Raw genomic sequence first — 18,496 nt, 5'->3', positions numbered from 1 at the left:
GAAAGTTGAAGCAGAGAAACTGTTGGGGGTTTTTTGTTGTTTTTGTTTGTTGGGTTAGTTGGTTGTTGTCAGAATCACCTTCGACACTGGGACTGGTCACCTACTGAGGAGACTACTAAAAGTGATGGCAGAGTAACATGAATGTAAAACAACAACACGAATAAGTGCTCAGATTTTATCCAAAAAATTTTATAAATGGCTATATTGGTTTTCAGCTGTGGGAGAAAATGGGTGAAGTTGAAACTTGTTGACCAGACAGACGAATACAATGGGCACAGGAGATATAGGAATCCTGATTATTTCAACCTAGCCTAAGAAATAAGCACCTCACAGACATTCCTTTTATCCCACCTGATCCTCCTTCTCCACTGTGGGATCTCTCATTCACCTGGGTTAGAAGCTTGCATTGGTCAGCAGAAACAGAGACGCTGCTCACAGACGTGTCACAACTACCCAGCACAAGGTCGTTTGGCACAAGAGACTCCAAGCTGTGACAACTAGTTGGTGCAGAAGACTAGGATCAGTGCCTGCCATGCTGGGAAAGAAAGTATCTGCCTAACATATGTCTCACTGCTCTCATCATCCCATAGTCAGGGTCTACCTGCTCTGGATCTGAGCTGGGAAAGATGTTTAGAAATAAAGGAGAGGTACAAATAAAGAGTGAGGGTAGGCAACACTTAATACTATGGAGCATGGGATTAAATTCCCTATGCTGATAATTGCTGCTGGCCTAATTTAATTTCTTTCCTCCTCCAACCATATAATAGCTGAACTTACCACCCAGTCTTGGATACAACCTCCTCACTGTCTCCATGATTATGAAAGCCTTATCATCTGCTCACAGAGAGGTATTAAAAAAAATCAGATATAAACTATTATCATTAAAAATGTACCAGAGAAAGAACAGAGTGTAACTTCACTGTAAGACAATAATTCTTAAATAATTTGACAGACAGGTTTATACCATTTGATAGCATTCACTTTGCTTTTTGACCCAAGGATGTATATTTTTTACAACCATATCAGTGCCACTTTACCATCCATGTAGAGTTTTATTAATGTAAGTACATTACATAATGTAATGAGTGTAACTAATTTAACTTTGGTGCTCATTTGTCCTTATCACTCCCATAATTCTATGAAAGTGCGATAATTTTGCCCTTTGCTTTAGTAGCTGATTGAGTACTTGCAATATCAGAAAATTTTTGTGCCCTCTTTATTAAAGACATTTCTTCTGAAAAAAATAGTCCTGTCATTAAAACTGCTGTCCAGTTTTACATTGAATATGGTAATTTTTGCATTTTATAGATGAAGCAACGAGTTTAAGGAATGATTACTAACTCATTTATTACAAATAAAACTGGTATCTTTATTTGAAATATTCTCTGATGGTAATGCACTCTTACTTATGAAGCACATTTTGCATTAGTCTTCTGTTCTCTGCAGTATGAACTCCATTTATCACATTTGACTCTGTTCGAACACATTTTCTAAATAGCACATAAAATAAGTGTTTCCAATTTATGTAAATGATATTTCTTTTCTACTAACATTCACTTTAATTACGGCTGAACAATGAACTTATGTTTTCATGGAAATATCTCACTTTGAGATCTTAGAAAATGTTGGCTCAAAACCCATCATTAAATGTGTGCACAAGATATGACTTTTTTCATATGTATTGCTTTATGATTATCCAGATCGAATTTATTATTTTCATCATTGCCCTGTCACTCATCTTAAGGTCTATTGGTAAACTTCTACAAGTCAACTTTCATCTTTGATACCCTGACTTATCATCAACAACAATATTTAAGATTGATAAATTTTTGATCTTGCTTCATAAGAGGGGACTATATTTTGCATTTGGTCATAAGAGAGAGCTAAGAAAGTGAACAAACATTTTGAAGCCTGGTTCTCCCAGTAAATATACCTCTAGAAGATATCAGAAGCTATATAACTCATGCATTTTCTGCACGGCACCTCGAATGCTTAGGTATAAATCTTGAACATATTCTCCATAGCAACTTTGCGCATTATTCAGATGAAGGGATAGTGACATATGTATTTATTCCTTCCCAACATGCTTTTGGTTATATAAGACAAGCTGATGTTTGCCCCCACAAATTTCCTGAGCTCATGGGGCCAGCACCCAAACTGCTGCTTTTGCTATTTGCCTTCATTCAGTTCACGGATAGGACTGTACCAACATTTAAAAATTGGAGTGTGGAGATAAGCTGTGACAACTGCTTGCATCTGACTGCACAAGGAACCCAACAGGATATATACCAGTTCTGTCTACACTACGGATGGAGCTCCTTCATGCCACCTGCCTCAGTGCTACAACATTCCTTCTGTCAGGGAGCCTGGACCTTGCTATTTCTATGTGGTTAGCTTCCTGGGAATGTGGTAGAACTGGTACTCAGTGCTCTTTGATAATTTTCCTGACACCTGGAGTGAGACAGTACAAGAAAAAAAGCCATAGATCCTCTCCTTTAGGATCTATGGCAATCAGGAACTGGCAGGGTTTAACATGGTTGTTGGTTTGGAGAAAATAGCTTGCATGGGAAATTCCTGTGAGAAGATCAAAACTGCTGCTAAAAATGGCATGACGTTAATGTATAGTATGTGCAAGGAGGATACTATAGAGCACAGGATAAGAAATAAGGTACTAAAAGAGACACAGGCACTGAGCATTTGGATTCCACACCCTACTGGCTTATGTATGGTGTATCTTATACCTTATTCTGCTGATCTATTGAAACCATAACCTGTACCTTTATCTTTTTAATACATATACTGATATAATTATTGCCTCTTATGTTGTAAGTTCATTTGAAGGTTTTATTAGCTATTCTTTTCCAACTAGCACCCAGTATAGCTATATATTTAATGATCTTCTCGTCTTTCATTGGACACAATAAACTTATGTCAATTATGTGTTAAATCTTAGTGGGTGGTGCAAGTAAATGTGCTATATGGAAATGCTATTGAAAGGTTTTGTATCTTTAAACTTCTGTGAACTTGGGCTATTTAGCACCTTCAATGGGAATAATTTGTCCTCACATGATCTCCACATCTTTACTGCCATTCCCATACAGTGCAAATCATTAACTCCTCGTCATTATTCACTGTCTGAAAAATCTGTATGATAACGTATTCTGCAGGAGTTGACTGGGGAACAAACTTCAGGATGATGTTTTGAAATGTTCTAAAACCCTAATTAAATTAACTGTCAGATTCTGAAACAGTTTTCTAATTGAAGTTTTTAACAATTTTATTATGGGACTCAATTATATTTATTAAATTTTGTTATTTAAAGGATTATAAGACGCCTTCCTATAATAGCTTAATTCTGCATATTACGAGGTCTCTCACATTCCTATACCACAAAGAAAGGTAGTAAATGACACTACTGACATCAGAGGCTGAAGTTTTCAATATGGGAGAGAAAGGTCTTAAATTTCGCCTGCTCTTAGAGAGTTCCTTCTTGTACCTCTCTTACATGAATTGTGCAGCTGCCAGGGCAGATTAAACAGGCATATAGTGTATTTACAGGTGATAACCAAGCACAAAGTATAAAAACACTGGTTCTAAACACTAGAGGTTGAACATGCCCAGTCACACCCAAACCCAGGCTACACAGCAGAATGACACAGCACATAAGTCACTGGCTTATATTTAGTTCTCACCTGAAAAACAACAACGTGTTTTTAATTTTATATGGGACTGAATTTTTTCAGTCTGAGACTGGATTTTTTCAGTTTATGGAGTTATATTGCATTTTCCCCAAAAAAATAATTGTGTCCATGATACTGCTTGAATTTTTGCAGTTAAACCATATGCAGGCTCACAGCTGATGAGTGACACCAAACTGAGTTCCCAGACTAAGAGAACTACCTTGTTCTCCACTGTCCAATATCCTCAGGCCAGAAGGGATAGCAGTTCCTCTGGCCCAATGCAAGTTTAACGGAGAGTATCAGAGTCCCTGTGACTGCTTTGCTCAAAGGTGGCTTTGGATTGAAAGGTTTTTCTAGTAATTTTTCGTTAAGGCTTGAAAGCATCAGTGATAGTGACAAACTGAGAGAATATTCTTTTCAGTTTTAATAATCACTCACTTTGAATAATAATAAGAAGCACTGATTGAGTCACACTCAGTCTTTTCATTACAATACTGATTTTTGGAGAAGAAGCAAGATGCTCAGAGATTTAGTAGCAAGATACAAAGCAGCTTATTTCAGACATGGCTTCTAGTTTTTTAGAGTAGAACTGCACTAGAATATTGCTAGACTCAAAGAGATCCTGGAGACCTCACAGTATAGTGAAGACTAATGTGCTTTGAAAGAGAAGTAATCTTTGTTTTCATGTGTATAAATTATTATTGGAAAGAATAGAGATGAATTCCAGACTGGCTTAAGTTTGAAAGGAAGGAAAGATGGTTAGAACTCCCAAAATTAATTTATATGCCTTTAAATTTGTAAACAGAAATGAAATGTAGATACCAATGGAAAAACTTCTCTGAATGAGTCAGGGAGGAGGAAAGAAACCGATGTTCTTGACAGAATGAGTGATCATGGAAATGCCAATAGCTCCTGGAGACGACCAAAATGTAAAATCCAAATAGAAGCCATTCTAGAACTCTGGAGGGAGAAATATAGGGCAGATTATGGAGTCCAAAATAGCACGAATGAGTGACACAATATATCATGAATACAAATAGAAAATTTAGAGTGTACTTCTCTTTTCATAATTAAAACCCCCAAAAATAAACAACACTGTAAAAGCTTTTCCAGATATGCAAGGCAATGGCAAGTTCTCACATGGGAACTATCAGAAAGCTGTTGTCTCAGGTGTAGACTCAGTAACATGCATCCTCTATCCTCATTTGGTAAATAAAACCCAATTATTTAATTTGTTTTAATTTTTCCTTTTCCATCATAAAAAAGTTAGCTATGTTATTATTTAATATTAGTAATATGTGTGGTGCAAGGACAGGGAAGAGCAGAGAAAAAGGTATATGATGTTTTCAGTAGACTCTCTAGTGGACTAGGGAGTGCATATTCCAAGGTTTCTTTCCAGTTGGTGCTCTGCCCAGAATAGAAAACCCTAAACCAGAACCACAGTATGTGAGGCTGCTTCAATAAATCTGGCTTACACAAGTGTTTAAGTTTATTAAGACTTCACTGCCTGAAAGCTGCTTGGAATTATTGCTACAGCTGGATTATAACATTCTCTCATTGGTCCAGTATTCTTTTCTCTATGGAAATCTCATAACTTACGTCTACTTCATCATGATGATTGCTAGCTTTAAGCTAGGGGAGGCACATGTATGATAATATTTTTGTCATGTGGAATTTTTATTTTTAAATTAACATGAAGTCTAATAATAACTTGCAACATGATATTTGCAAAATATCTCAAAGAAGATAAAATAAAAACTTCCACTAAAAGAAGCTGTCTGTACACTATATCTGTCGTTCCTAAATAATATTCCTGTCACTTGTTAACTAAAGGATATGCAATGGTAAGAAAATGACTGGGAGATGACTCTGACTCACTCTGAGATTTAGCACTTCTCCTCACTGATTAAAGTTAGATTAATTTGTTTTATGTTTTGACATCTAATTATACGGAAGAAGGGACCTTTGGAATGGGGAGAAAATGAAGAGACTTGCCCAGGCATTTCAAAATAAGTAACAGCACAGGTTTTAACTAAGATATTCTGATCCCCCACTTGGAAAGTGAATTCTGGTTTTAGGTTTCATGGTGTTTCTGTGGCTGTAGACTTCGTTAAAAATTATATACTCTCTACCTTTTTACCAGAGCAAACTCGGGTATGTAAATAAGCAGAGAAGTGTAGTTTGTTTTAACAGGCTACGAGTCTGGAAAAACGTATTAGAAGTGGGAGTAGAGCAGGTCTATTCACTTCATTGCTTCACAGTCTATGAAATCCTAACTGACAATGACTGTATTAGGGGCCGAATGTGAAATAAAGACTCTGATTTGGTTTCCCCCTCCCATCTCCCCAAATTCTGGACATTCATCCGAGTTTTATGTGCTACATTGGGTGAATTCAGTCAGCTCTTTTTGAAGAAGGCACTATGTGCTCTTTTCTCATTTTAATAAACTTTATGTTTTCCACAATCTCACATATTTTGCTTTCTATGTTCTGTATAATCTGCATTTTGTCTTTTTAGACAGATTGCAAATAGCTAACAGACTGATCTGAAAGGAACTGCCAACAACAACTCATTATTAATTGGGAGAGTTGTTGAAAAGGAGCTACACATCAACTAATGTTTTTAAAGCTTATTAAATATTTTTGATTTATTATCTGGAAGTATGAAGTTATTGCTGGTAACATCAAGTTAAGTAATCACAAAAATGTAATCATATGGATTATTTGATGTCCAGACTGATTTATAAAACAGGTCTGCTCTAATATTGCATTAATATTAGCAAAACTAAAGCTACACATGAAGAAATATGGAATACAGACCATATATACAGAATGAGGAATTACTTCCTGAAAACTCTGGGAAGACTTCTATGTTCATATTAGGTGTGCTAAGAAGTTTTTCACTGAGAGAAAAAAGTGCTGCTACCTTTGTGATATGTTGCATCACAGTGTTTAACTTATCTTCATGCCTCCATACCTGTGTCTCATCTGTATAGCTCCATGATATGTAGATTTGTTGCATAAGTGGAGAGAGAGCAGAGAAGGAATACAAATGTCTGGAAGTTGGAAAGTGTATGTTAGAATGACAGAATTAAAGGGCTCAGTCTGCCTAGTTGATTTTTAAAGGCTACCAAGTAATGAATAGATTTCCATGTTTAATTACTTTCCCAAGGGTAAGGCACAAAACCACTTCATAAATTTGTATGGAAAGGTACAATAAAGACCAAAAGCTGGAAGCTGATGCTATGCAGATTCAAATTTGGAATGGCCCTAGATCACTAATGATCTGTGAAAAAAGTTAATCTATCGAGGTATGCTCGATTCTCTGGAAGTAAGTAGCTAAACAAAGACCCAACACATAAAAAGTTGGATAATCTAATGATCCTTTCTGGCTTTAAAGCCTATGCCTGTCACTCTGCCTGTTTCTCTCTAAATAAGACTTTCAGAGACTGGCAATGGCTATACTCTATAATTAGGTAGTCCTGTAAAACATTATAGGCTCAGTTGTTTACGGCGTAGTGCTAATAAAGCCAAGGTTGTGGGTTTGATCCCAAAATGGGCCATTCATTTTAAGGGTTGGACTCAGTGGTCCTTGTTGGCCCCTTTCAAGTCAGAATATTCTGTGATTTGTACAGATAGGTAAGTATGTCTGTGATTTTGTACCCCTTTCTGTAAGAAAATGCAATTTTATTGATGCTGTACTTATAGCATACAAATAATCTTGATATATCTAAAATCTCAGATGCAAAGGCACTTCTACCGGAAACCTCTTTGTTATTCCAGGATAAAGAATAAAAACTATTTTGAATTACTCTTTTCCTCCCCTATTCTCCAAACTATTACAACTAAGGTTGTTTCTTGACAACTTTTTTCTAGGCACAGGACAGTCACAAACAAGCCAACATCCCTGCTATATGACTGAGTTAGTAGCTTATGACATACCACATAGTTTTGGCTTTCCCTCTTAGTGGCTGTGTATGTGACAGGAGATCTGATAGAGGAAACAACTGTTTTGTGTAACTTTACTTTTTCTGAAGTTGACAGAACGCAATGGATTTCTTTTTTTATTTAAAAATATTTAAAACACTTCCATGTTTTCCCAACATTATTCTAATGCTACACTTGATATGTGTGTTTTGTGACTGACTGTGAACAGCTATGTGAGTCCTGTATAATTACTATGGAGAGAGAAATAGAAAAGACAAGGTCTCTCCAGTGTGATCTAAACTACAAATCACCCTGGAATGCTTGCTGTACCATGACATCAAATTATTTGAGGATTAAAATCAGGCTATGACTAAAGAGTCCAATTCAATAATTCTGTAAAAAACAAAGTTTTCTGATATTTGTTTTTTCTAAGCATGCTTTTCCTTAATGTGATATATCTAAAAAACAAATGTGCAACAATTTTTGGACTAACTGGTCACTACAGGAGAGGATCACCAGCAGCATTAAAATATTGCCAATAAATAGCAGTGAAGGTAGTATTTTGGGGACTGAATTTATATCTGTCACCATCGCATTGACAAATGTTTCTGGTGTCTAGTACAAAAATAGAGAAATAAGGGAGTCATGCTCACACTATTTACTTTGGCTGACATGGAATAGGCTATGCATCTTCTTCCATGCTGAAAAACTTCTACATAAAGGTCTGCTAATGTCTAGAACAGTTCCCACAGTCTTGGCTTGTGATGAAAGTAACCTTCTCTCTGTGTCCTGCATGGCTTGCTTCCCATTTGGCCAAATTTGAGTCCCTGAATGCCAGAGATCTGCACCATATGTCCTTTGTATATCTGAATCATGACAAGGATCAGCTGATATAAAACATGAGGAAAGACATGAAGGCCATGTTTGCAAAAACCTGGTGACTGCAGGGGGCAGATTTGCACTAATTCACATCAGTGGTGTGTGTCTTCAAAGAATGTGAAGCTAGTTATATACAGAAGAAGAGCATTACATTAGCATTATGTTTATGCCAACTGGCACTCAGCAGCACTTGCCCACAATGTTCACTGCACCAGACCTGTTCTGCAGTAGTAACACATGTACTGTGACACTTCGATCTTATGGATGATTGAATAGATCCTGATTTGAGAAAATGTGTTATTCTGTAGCACAGATGTGATTTGAAAACCAGTTACTCCAGTTACAAAAATCCAGTGGTCTGGAGCATCAGTGTTGACTTCAGTGTCTTATGAAGAATATTCTGACATGTTAGAACACTGCAAGAACAAGGAGACAGTCAAAAACAATAGCACAGGGTAGATCTTAGCTTATCATTAAGCAACCTTACATGTAGTATATGAGTTGTTCCATACGTGTCTTTTAGTAAGCTGTGTGGAACTTGGGTTTCTCTGTTGTACAAGTCTGGTTGTGTGCCAGAGTAACCAGAATTGTCTGAGGACACCGCACAGTGACACTCTCATGTAAGAATCACAACTTTCTGCTATCCAAAAAGTGGATAGCAAAAAAACTGTGGGTTTTGCTATCCACAGTTCATGTGGTATAAATTCTTTACTTCCTCAGAATACACCAATGAAATTCTAGTGAGCTGCTAGAAAGAATATATAGTACGTTAATTGAAGTCTTTTATTTCCTTAGCTATTTCCCATTATTTTCTTCTTTTTGGTGTGGCTAGGCAATGCTAAATATTCTAGCTGCTATTTCCAAATAAAATTCTATTGTCAGATACCACTTGTGTAATCTGGATATATCTGAGCAGTGCAGGGTACTTTTCTGTTATATATTAGCAGAGATGAAAATATTAGAATCTACTTTAAAGACGGCAAGGAGTTTTAGGAAATTAACTTGTACAATAGACAGAACTTATCACCCTGAGTCTTTGTCGCCAGGTATCTTTAATCAAGTATAGGAAAGCCAGGTCCTATATCTATGTAGAAAAGTTACTGTTCAATATCAAAATGGTACCTGAACATGGTCCAAAAATATCTTTAATCTGACAGTGTATCTAGAAATTATTGCCAGTGTAGTGGGTGCTCAAAAGGAAGCCAGTTCTCTGGTAACTGATTTTCTGGAAAATCCTTTGTGTTCTTGTGAAAAAGGAGTAGTAGCATTTGGGTTTTGTATTTATAATAATCTGTATCCCTTATTTTATCTGTTTGATAGTTCTCTAGCTATAGACAATCTTTGAAAACACAACTTACTTTTCTGTGCTCCAGACTGCGGAAAGAAAGAATATTATGCAATTTGAGTGCCTTTTCTTGTCCTCTTTGTGTTACTTGTTTAACAATTCATTATGATTTGTAAGACAGTAAAATTACTATTTCCAAAGTCTCTAGATAGTTTAGCTTAAACTTTCAGTAGCGTCACCTAACTTGTACATTCTGACACCACTTAGTTACTTTTGTCACTGGCTGCTTTGCCCAAAATCAATTAGCAAGGCTGGAAAAATAATTTGAGAAGTGCTTCTTTTGTTTATATTTCTAACCCCAAAAGCAATGCTTCAAATTCTATACACCGAGATACTTGTAAACATATTCTAAGTAGCAGCTTCGCTGGAGTTGTTGAGTTTGCTCCTGGAATTTGGTCATGTATTTAGGGCTGAATGCATCTCAGCTAAATTAAGAATAAATTTGTCTGATTTCCCTTCACAGTAAAAAAAGGCACAAAGTTGGAGACATTCCATAAGTCTACATAAAACTAGAATCTACATTATAACTCTAACTGGAAGAGCTTGTTCTTTCTGTTGATGTGTAGGGAGTTTATAAAGAAAACTGTATTCTGTCAAACTGATGAACTTGGATAGCTAAATCCTGATGTGCGCATGTAAAAAGAGATATTAGTGGTATCACAAGGACGATAATTAAGGAGAAAAAAAAAGGGTATAGAGTTTTATGGATTACTGTGAAAGTGTTTTCTCCTAAGTGAAAGAAGTAGGGAACAATATCAAATGTTGTAAAATATGGAGCAATGGAGAAAATATTTTACATTTCTAAGGAGAAGATTATGTTAATGTCACCATTTAATACACTGGATGTAGCATAGGGCATGTTCCATTTTGGTATTCATGGGGTTTCTTTGGGGTTTGTTTGGTTTGGTTTTTTTCTGTTTATTTCCTAAGTAAAAGAGCAGCTTTAAGCAGGTGAGGAAAGGATGAATGTGTCAAAACATGCACTGCCAGTGGAGTGAGAACTGGAGCAAGCAAAAAGTCTTTGGGACAGGAGTGAGAGACACTAGGGTATAGTGCAAGGAGGAGGAAAGAGGAGCAGAGGACCGTGGCCATGGAACTTCCTGAGCCCACCTAAGACAGAAGATAGTTTCATTATTTATGATAAAGAGGTACTCTCAATGTATACTTTTGGGTGAATAATTCAGAAAATGAATCACTAGCTGAGCCCAGGCAAAATTCTTACCTGTTAAGTGAAAAATTCATGACTGACACATCATGGATATTGACAAAACACAACACTTTTTGCGAGAATAGAGTTTGCGTTACCATAATCAATGTGGTCTATGTCACCTGGTAAAATGGAAATAAATGATAGTGGATATCTGCTTAGACTAAATGGGTAAGTAAAACATAAAGAACTACACAGAATTTTATTATTTCGAGCAGCCAAACAAAGTTGCATGGCACATTTTGATGTCATTTTGGCATGGAGTCTTAAAGACCAGGTGGTGTGAGCAAATGCGCTCAAGCCACAAGGTTAATTGTACCTTAAAATAAATACTGTTTGTAGTTTTTATTCCCATTTTTACCACCAGAAGATATAAATGTCATTCTTGTGGCTGTCTGAAATTGAGTATTTCTTTCTGTCATACTAATCATCAGTCTCCACCTTTTTTTGTTATAACTTAACAAATAAACAAAACCAAAAGCAAGCAAAGATAAGAAGGTTGATTTTGACTTCCTCAACCAAACAATTGACTTTACTGTCTCCTGAGGGCAAGCACCTGGGTCTTCTAACTTTCAAGAGTTTGAAGGGAGCACACTGCAGACAGGAGTTGAAATTGTGACAGTCTGCTTTGACTGTTTTGTGTAAAAGTTTCTGGGATCTCTTCCAACTAGCAGAACATCCCTACATCCTCTTTCAGCCCCTCTAGGGCTGCAGGGCAGTGGCTACATTGCTAGAAGAGAAGGCAATTGAACAGGACGTGAGAAACTACTGGCTGTGACAGAGAAGGTAAGAGGCTGGAAAAAGCTGCTGGAAGTGCCATGAGGGAGGCCCAGTTTTCACAGGTCATGAGGGGAGTGATGTGAGAGCCATCTGACAGATGTCTACAGACAAAGGAAGTGGAGTGCTGGGGACCTGCTGGCTACAGCAGTCCATCCTGTCCCACTGCCCCAACCCATCTCAGCCTATGATGAGACTGCAGAAATGTCCCTCCATGGCACAGAGTGGTGTTCCCCCTGGCCAAGCCATTTTCCACATGAAAGCTGCATGGAAAATAGCTGAAAAAAACAGTCATGACATCTCACTGCGGCAACAGCCTTCCAGATTACCTTGGCTTACAGGTTTACTTTGTATCCTTAGCATCCTTCATATCCTACTCCATTCTCCTCTGCTTTTCTGCATACTTATTCTTCAGTAATCTTGCAGATATATGTAGAAATGTATGTACATATATATACACATCTCTATGGTCTTGATCTGACCTCTGTATTTCCAGACCTGATTTAATGTTGACAATAGCTCAGCTCTGAGAGACTGGTCTAGACCTTCAGAAGTTCCTTCCAGCTAATACCTCTGTGATTTTTACATTGTCTTATGTACACCTCTATATTCAGTTTTCATCTTGCAGGTATTCCTTTGTACAGTATTTTTTGGCAGAAAATCCAGCTGCTCACAGAGAAAAGGCGGTAAATTTTTTTCATGTGAACATTTTTCCTTAAGATGCTTATTCATTACAGTAATAAAGATTATTATTTGGTGAGAGCACCATTTTCTCTGAAATTACATGTGTACACCAGAATCTCAAATACCAGCTTTGGAATAGTCTCTGGGGAAGGAAGAAGTTTTATGCTGGGTTGACACTTTTCCAGAACTTGTGGAAAAAATCAGAGCTTTCCCAAAAGCCATGTGAAAGTCTGTCTTAGCCAGGTCAGGGAGGACCAGATCAGATAGACCTTAACTAGCTATTGAGGACATGAAAAATTACAACTGAAAAGCTGTTTAAGTTTGTGAAACAACAGTTAAAATTTCAGTCCTGAAAGGATGTATAAAAGTTGGGGGTTTTAACTTTGAGGATAAATGGTTTTGAATCAGGTTCCATAGCTTTCAAAGTGAAACTGAAGAATAAGAAAATAATATATGAATACACAAATTTAAATTTTGTACAGAGGAAAGCAACTTTGATTCAAAATAGAATGTATCTCTTAAGGCTGATTTGAACCACAAGTCACTGATTGTCTTCTCTTTGAATTCAGGCATGGAAACTAAGCTTTGAATTAATATTATTATAATTAGTGGCAAAGATATAAATCTAAAATCTACCTAAGTGCTGTAGGCTTTACTTTTTTCTCAGGGGTTTAATTATACTACAATAAAAAATTGAGCTTTGAATAAATTAGTAAGATGAACATAGGAAAACAGCAATATTTCAAATATAATAAAACCAAGCTTTTCAATTACTTCAGGGGAAAAGGTACTCCTTTATGTCCTTTTAAAGCATTAAAAGGACATAAAATATCTTTCAAAACAGATACAGTAAGCCTGAGTAAACCATCAAACATACAAGGCAATGGTCTATCTTTCATTTTCCATCTCTCCTATGGGTATTTATCCATTAGTGCTTTTCTTCATTTGTTGTCTTTAGAATACTAACTGTGAAGAACAGTAGAATACAGGCCAGCAGCTTTGGTAGTGTTCTTTGTAGAATAAGCTCTGTTTTCTACTAAAAGTAAAATTATGGACTGGGGAAGACAGCTGAAATTGGAATCTTAGCAGTTAAATGGAGTATTACTTGGAAAGATAGAGGAGAATTGCACTGACTTTGCTTTTCCTTTTCTGTTTTTATGTCTTTTTGCTTACACTATCATGGAGATGATAAATTGCCATATAAAGTGAAAAAGACACACTTACTTCACTGTCAATAAGGAGGATGCAACATGTGTGTTTTTCCATAGGGAGTGAATATAAATATTTGGGTACATTCTGCTAAGGCCAACCTTTCTTCTGGCCTTTATTTCAGTCTTTTTTCAGCTTCCCAGCTTCTCTGCTTGTTCTGTATCCTTTCTTTAGGATACCTTTGTTTCTCCTGTCTTATGCAAATGTGTATATCCCTACGAATGTATTGCACAGGAAATATTACCATGTCAGAAGCAGACTTTCTAGGAAGAGTCATGTGCTAAATCTGGCCCTAGAAGTATTGACAGGAAGGCATAAAGAGGCCATGAATATTTTCTCTGGCATTTTTCAGCCTCTTATTTTTCTTGCTTTCCTTCCTTCTGCAGGAGTTTGAACTACAGAAGATGGTGAAGTGTTTTAGAAACAAAATATTGTTAAAACCATTGAGTTATCATCCACCTGCTAATATTTTTAGAATTTGTATGAGCATCTTTTGTTTTGAAAGGGGGTAATGAGGTAAAGCATAAAACCTAAAGGAAACTCATGAGCCGAATATACTAATTTTCATTTTGTAGAGATTTCTGCAGAATAATCTCCCAATGAATATAGTGGAAGTCTTACTGCTTGAATATTTAAGTGCTAATTCAAGAAATATTTAGAAAAAAATATACATTGTAAGGAACACTCCCGCTATCAAAAAATGGATACCATGACTTAAAAGCCAGTGCTTCTGAATTAGACTTTGTTCTCAGAAGAGTCTACTCTCACCAACAAAATCTTGCAGATCTTATCTCTGTTTGCTGCACCTGGTTTGTGCAGTGGACTTGAGCTGGATATGAGCCTGTGATCTGAGAGTTATTCAAAATAGTGGATTATCAATACAATATATTATGTACAAAAATGTCTGTATGTGAGTTTAGAAAGGGTCCAGTGAGCTGTACTTTAATTTCATTTAAAAGACTTTATTTTCTGTATAATAATCCAACAACAGTAGCTGCCGAGTGGGTGGTGTGCAATGTCAAAAAATAATCAAAGATAACACAGAGATCAGCAAGTCTAGGTGATTAGAACCAGAAAGAATAAATCCTATTAGTGTATTTATGATTTAAAGACAGATGGTACACAGCTGAGCCGAGTAAGATTAGAAAAACACTACTGGCAAGCAATGTCTCTCTGTATTTTGGTTAGTAAGACATTCAAGATTGCACATGCTATTATACAAGAAATTTAGAAGATAGATAAGGTTACAAGCAGTAATTGTACACACTGGGTGGAAATAAACTAGTTTTTGTTTTGTCTAAAAGTTTTACATCTTCTCTAAATTTTCATAATTATTATCCTAATTAGGCTGAGTAGAACACACTAGTTTATACACTGTATAAACAGAATATTTAGTCTAAATTCTATTCAAGGTTATAACACATTAATATGCCTTTAAGGTTTTTCAGCTGCTTCACAAGATGAGAGGTACAAAGATGCTCTTGTCCTAAGCACTTACCTGACACCCCAAACCTTTCCTTTGCCTGGGGAAGACTAAATTTCTCAAGGTGTTAGAGTTTACAGAAGAAAATTCCCAGGGGTGTGTGCCCATCTATTGCTTGGCATGTGCAGCACTCGTGAAATCTTGACAGAACTGGTGAACTCCATTAGCTTAAACAGCTGAGGGACTGCAAACAGAGGTGTCTCACACAGACAAGGGATCTCATCCTGCCCATACTGCAATGGGTTGCCTGTTGCATTCCAGAAGCTATCTAGGCATTAACATAGCTCTGTTGAGGCAAGATGTTTTAGTTTGGGCACAAAGCCATGCTGAATTGGATCTATAGCTTCCAGGCCACAGCTGGCTTGTGTCTGTGAGCTCAGGGAGCTGGCAGAGGAACTCTGTGATGTCTTCAGCTAATGTGTCGGGTAGATTTATGTTTCTCGGGACCCCATGGGGAAGAGAGGCATTCTGTTAGATAAGCATATAATGCTATTCCCAAATAAAGCACAGCAGGAGAGAAAAATATAGCCTATTAGGTCAGTTCTGATCACTCTAAGGTCCAGTCTGAAATCCTTCTATTTCTTGGGACGGTTCATACTCATTGCCAAATTCATACTTCTCATTGCCAAGTTAGAGGGCAAAGTTGTATGTGAACAGGGTTTCCCAGCTCTTTTGTTCAAAACTGTTCCATTTAGATGTGGACTGACTGCACAGAGAAAATCCAAGCTCGTTCAGTGATGTAACATCCAGAGTTGCTGGTGTGGTGTGCTAGGTGTTTTACATCAAGTGGAGAGCTTCACTTAGAGATTATGAATAAGCTCCAACCCGGAATACCTTGTAGTTTTTAATAGACTGCACATTACTTCATATGATATGGCAGACTTGCAAAACAAATTTAAAAGAAAAAGGTGCTAGAAACCCGCTTGTAATTTCCTCTGTTAACATACAGGAAGGATATCCAGCATTCTTCTCATTTTAATGAAATAAAGTACCGCCTTTGATATTCGGAAAAATATTAAGAAGAAGAGAAGCTCAGCAGTTATTTCCCTGCAACAGGTTTCTATAGCTGAGTGGTAAATCTGTTTCTTTCCACCATGCCAACTCTAGTTAATCACCCAGGGATAAATTCTGCAACAGATGTTTTAACTTATATCAACTTAGCATATTGCCGAAAGGCTTTCATGCAAATTGTCAGTGTTTTGAGAACATTACAGTCCGTGAGTAAAAGCTCAATGTGGTCTTTATTAAACAATTTAATAGCAAATACTGACAAGATTGTTTGCCTTAAGACAGTTCAATGCAAATAGCTCTGTAGCAACCAAAATGACAGACCCAGTTCTTTGAAGTCTTTAAACCAGTAACCATGTGATTCCTATTGCCTTTCCTAACGTGAGGACAGCACCGACAACTCCTTTGTGAAATTGTCCGTGAATATAAAGTACCTGACACTTCTGACATGTTCAGACTCTCCTAGGGAGCTTAACACCCCGCAGCACCACTTAAATCTTGAGAGTTCTCATTCTTTGAAACTCTTTCCCACCATCAGGAAACTGTCCTTTACATGGTAGCATGGCTAATTCACAGGTTTCAAATGCAGCTTTGAAACACACAGCAGATTGGACCTAAATAGAACAGTGAACATTAAAGGTAGTTGGAGTAAAATAAATATATCTTTTTATTTTAGTGTTGAAAAAAGAAAGAAGAGAACCACAAGTTCACATGCAAAATGCTTTCATGTGCCATTTGATCACAGACTTAAGGTACTCTTGGAAAGTGATGTAGAAGTATCCCAGACAAAATGATTTATCTCCCTTTAGTTGCACACTTAACACCTAAAGGAAGGGGAACTGTTATTAAAACAAAAAATTATATAGCTCGATGTTATGTTGCTTGACTCAAAACTCTTTCACCACTGGCATGAATCCATGCAGTCCTTTCCTCCTGTGACATGCATTTATAGCTTTTTAGACATGAGACAGTCATCTATGTATGCTAAGCAGACATGACTCTGCAAAACCACCTTGCAATGTTTATGCAATGTTTTGGGAATCAAGCATCCATTAAAGCAGGATATCTGCAAGAAGAACTTGAAGAATCCTTGTTTGAAGAAAGGGAGTTTTTCTGTTCTTTCATAGTGTGTGATGGCTGTCTGTTTTTGAAGGATCACAGAGATTCAGCCAGCACATTGCAATAAACAGATTTTTGAAAAATGCATTAATTCCTGGAAGCCCAAAAAGCTACATTCTAAACTTCTTGTAAGGCAACAGCTGGAATAAAGTCTGTCTGGTAAGTTTAATAGATGGCAAAAGAAAAATAAAAGTGGCTGGATCAAGCATGATGTCTGCAGCCCTCAGTAACACAACTGGCATTAAGGGGCAATCCAGTCACCTATAGAAACAAAGACCTCATATTTCTTTACATAGACTTGAGTTGGGTATTCTTGACAAGGGGTGTGAGTAAATACTGTGTTTCAGTGCTGCAGTTTATAACTGTCTTTCATAAAAGGCTAAGGGTGTGATTCAGGGGAAATGGATGTGCATACAGGTGAAATTGGCACAGTATTCCCAGATAGTACAGTCACACTATGAATCGCTAAAGTAAAATTTTAGACAGATGTGTAGATTTAGAAAGAATAAGCAGTTAACAAATGGATTATTAATGGCAGGGGAAAAATCCAGAATATGTACTATACAGTATAAAAATATTCTTTTAGTATTTACTCAAAGGGTGAAGCTGCATGTAATTTTGGACAATTTTTTTTATAAACCTACAATTTGGTTGCACAATTGTTACATAGGAAAGATAGGATTACTATACTCTAGGAGGAAAAGAGCATATGCTTCATACTGTGAAAAATTTTTGTCAAAGTGTCAAGTATAACTTGTTTGCAAATTCCATCTATAGAGGAAATGTGTAATTGCATTTTCCTAGAGTTAGAACAGTAAGCTGGTTTGATTCAGTTATAATCCACCTTTGATTTTCTGTTTCCTCAGGCAAACAAACTGGACAGGAGATGTAAGTGTCCATAGGGAAATTTAGGACAATCTGCATATTCATAAATGAAAAAAGCCAGCCCTTGTTGGGTTCAGTGTCATTCAAACAAGATGCTTGCCCGAGTTGTTATATTCAGAAATCTGTTTTCAACTGCTTCTGTGTTACAGATGTAACACATGGACTTGTTAACTATGTCATTTTTCCATATTTTAAAGTTTAGTAAGATTACCATAAGCACAGTTTTTCAAGGTGCGAAATATATTGATGTTTTCAGGGTACCTGAAGTTAGAAGGCAACTTTGGGGTCATGTAG

This window comes from Manacus candei, unplaced genomic scaffold (genome assembly GCF_025592945.1).
Source record: "Manacus candei isolate 608988 ecotype Guabito, Panama unplaced genomic scaffold, ASM2559294v1 h1tg000008l, whole genome shotgun sequence".
NCBI lineage: Eukaryota > Metazoa > Chordata > Aves > Passeriformes > Pipridae > Manacus > Manacus candei.
The sequence above is the reverse complement of the archived record's forward strand: the minus strand, read 5'-3'. Positions refer to the sequence as shown.